The sequence below is a fragment of the Galeopterus variegatus genome, unplaced genomic scaffold, assembly GCF_000696425.1.
Source record: "Galeopterus variegatus unplaced genomic scaffold, G_variegatus-3.0.2 Scaffold938, whole genome shotgun sequence".
NCBI classification, from domain to species: domain Eukaryota; kingdom Metazoa; phylum Chordata; class Mammalia; order Dermoptera; family Cynocephalidae; genus Galeopterus; species Galeopterus variegatus.
The window spans coordinates 22341-25688 of NW_007727049.1; the positions used below are offsets into that span (position 1 = coordinate 22341).

General features: G+C 59.0%; 1 protein-coding gene across 1 annotated transcript in view; it reads right to left on the bottom strand.

The window, feature by feature from the left end:
* STARD3 (StAR-related lipid transfer (START) domain containing 3) overlaps positions 1-3192 on the bottom strand; it is a 25504-nt gene extending 22312 nt beyond the window's left edge. The window contains exon 1 of the mRNA XM_008573592.1: positions 3164-3192. The gene's annotated coding sequence lies outside the window, so the exon portion shown is untranslated. The remainder of the gene's footprint in view (positions 1-3163) is intronic.
* Between the last annotated feature and the right edge of the window lie 156 nt (positions 3193-3348).

The window sequence follows — 3348 nt, forward strand, 5'->3', positions numbered from 1 at the left end:
TGTCGCACCCGTACCGGACCGGGACCAGCAACGGGATCGCAACCCTCGGCGCTGCGCCCGCACCTCGCTCAGCCCGTGAGCGGGAACCGGTCTGTATGTGGGATCCGAACCCTCGGGCGGGAGCGCCCCCGCGCTTCCCAGGCGGCGCACTATCCAGTGCGCCACCGGGCCGGCCCCACCCTAACATTTTATTTATTTATTTTTTTTTTTGTCTTTTGTCTTTTTTCCGTGTCCGGCAACGGATCGTAACCCTCAGTGTCGCGCCCGTACCGGACCGGGACCAGCAACGGGATCGCAACCCTCGGCGCTGCGCCCGCACCTCCCTCAGCCAGTGAGCAAACCGGCCATCCCTATATAGGATGCGAACCCAGGGCCTTGGTGTTATCAGCACCGCACTCTCCCAAGTGAACCACGGGCCGGCCCTCAGATTCATTTTCTTGAGCAGACTGACATCAGGTCTGGGTCTTTTCCACCCTTGAGTCCTCACTCGATAAATCTAGATCCTGCCCCCAGTGCCCTCCACCCTAACATGGGTTTGGATCCCTATATAGGGATCCAAACCGATAGTGCGCCGCTTGGGAAGCGCGGTGGCGCTCCCGCCCGAGGGTTCGGATCCCACATACAGACCGGTTCCCGCTCACTGGCTGAGCGAGGTGCGGGCGCAGCGCCGAGGGTTGCGATCCCGTTGCTGGTCCCGGTCCGGTACGGGCGCGACACTGAGGGTTACGATCCGTTGCCGGACACGAAAAAAGACAAAAAGGAAAAAAAAAAAAAAAGAAACCAGGCAGTCTGGAGCCGGCCCGGTGGTGCACTGCTACAGTGCGCCGCTTGGGAAGCGCGGTGGCGCTCCCGCCCGAGGGTTCGGATCCCACATACAGACCGGTTCCCGCTCACTGGCTGAGCGAGGTGCGGGCGCAGCGCCGAGGGTTGCGATCCCGTTGCTGGTCCCGGTCCGGTACGGGCGCGACACTGAGGGTTACGATCCGTTGCCGGACACGAAAAAAGACAAAAAGGAAAAAAAAAAAAAAAGAAACCAGGCAGTCTGGAGCCGGCCCGGTGGTGCACTGCTACAGTGCGCCGCTTGGGAAGCGCGGTGGCGCTCCCGCCCGAGGGTTCGGATCCCACATACAGACCGGTTCCCGCTCACTGGCTGAGCGAGGTGCGGGCGCAGCGCCGAGGGTTGCGATCCCGTTGCTGGTCCCGGTCCGGTACGGGCGCGACACTGAGGGTTACGATCCGTTGCCGGACACGAAAAAAGACAAAAAGGAAAAAAAAAAAAAAAGAAACCAGGCAGTCTGGAGCCGGCCCGGTGGTGCACTGCTACAGTGCGCCGCTTGGGAAGCGCGGTGGCGCTCCCGCCCGAGGGTTCGGATCCCACATACAGACCGGTTCCCGCTCACTGGCTGAGCGAGGTGCGGGCGCAGCGCCGAGGGTTGCGATCCCGTTGCTGGTCCCGGTCCGGTACGGGCGCGACACTGAGGGTTACGATCCGTTGCCGGACACGAAAAAAGACAAAAAGGAAAAAAAAAAAAAAAGAAACCAGGCAGTCTGGAGCCGGCCCGGTGGTGCACTGCTACAGTGCGCCGCTTGGGAAGCGCGGTGGCGCTCCCGCCCGAGGGTTCGGATCCCACATACAGACCGGTTCCCGCTCACTGGCTGAGCGAGGTGCGGGCGCAGCGCCGAGGGTTGCGATCCCGTTGCTGGTCCCGGTCCGGTACGGGCGCGACACTGAGGGTTACGATCCGTTGCCGGACACGAAAAAAGACAAAAAGGAAAAAAAAAAAAAAAGAAACCAGGCAGTCTGATTCAAGAGTCTGTACTCTCAACCACTCTGCTATTATTGACAGGGTGCTAAAGGGACACAGAGGGGCATTTAGCCTTGGGGGGGAGGAGGAGGTGATCCAGAGGTGGTGCTGTCTAGGCAGAGCACTGAAGGACAAGTAGAAGGCATGGAGACACAAATAGCAGACACAAAAAAGCCCACCGTCCTTTGTTCATTCCTTCCTGAAAGCACTGATCTCAGCATGGCACCATGTGTTGTTTATCTGTCAGTCTCCCTCTCCTGATGGACCAGAAAGGGGTTCTGGGGCCCCAGGGACTAGCACAGCATCTAGCATGCTGTAGGTGCTCAAACAGGAGCAAAGGCATGGAGACACAAATAGCAAGGTGTGGGAAAGGCACATCCTGAAGTGCATATTGTTGGACCTTAGGGTGCACACAGGAGATTGCTAGAGGTCAGATTATAGAGAGCTCTGTAAATTGTGCTAGGGATTTAGCTTTTTCCCATAGGCAATTGGAAGCCATCAAAGGGTATAAGCAAGGAAGTGACACGATCAGACTTGTGTTCTAAAAGGGTCACAAGAGTTACAGTTTGGAGACTGGGTTGCAGGCAGCCATAACTGGAACCTGCTGGGAAGCTACGGCAGTCATCCTGGTGAAAAGCACATCAACAAGGGTGGTAAGAGAAGAGATGGAGGAACAGGTGTGAAGGATGTTCAGGAAGGTGGCTGGACTAGGTCACCTCTCAGATGTGGGAATTGAGGGAGAAGAAGAAAGGTAAGCAATCCCCGGGTTTCTGGCTGGGATGGGGTAGCGGAGTAAGAATGAATCTGCAGGGAAAAGACCAGTTCAAGTTTAGACCCAGTGAGCTCCACCTGAAGCGGAGCTGCCCAGTCGGCAGCTGGGTGGCCAAGCCGGGGTGGAGCTCCAGGGAGCGGCTGCGCGGCAGATGTGGACGGGGTATTGAGTTGGTGGAAAGCTGAAGCCACGGGAGTAGATGGGACCACCCAGAGTCAGTGCACAGAGCGAGGAGCTGGGCAAGCGAGGAGAACGTGCAGCGGTCCTTCCGACCCACTGTCGGAGCGGCAGGGAGAAAACTGAAAGCTGACGCGCACAAGGCCAAAAGAGGAAGGGGGCGGCAGGTGTCGATGGGGAATGAGTGTCAGTGGTGGTATGCCCCTCTGAGGACTCAAGAAAGACACTTTAAAAGCCCTTTTAAGTATCAATCGGGAAGTTATTCAGGCCGTTTCCAAAGAGGTTGGGATGACAGCGTCGAAGACCTACCGGATGTGTCGACGTTCTCCTCGTTCCCAGCCCTGACCCCTCCCCATGCCCAATCCCCGCCCCCTAACACCCAGATACCGTCCCCCGCCTGTCCCCTCACAGTTAAGTGGGAGGCTCTGGAGGGCGATCCGGCCGCGCCCGCTGGGCCCTCGAGGGTGGCCGGGGCCGCCGAGGGTCAGCGCCGGAGACCCCGAACCCCTCGGGGGGCGGAGCGAGGCCGAGCGGAGGAAGGGGGCGGAACCTGCAGCGCGGCAGGTGTGGGAAGGGTCGGACGAAACCGAGAAC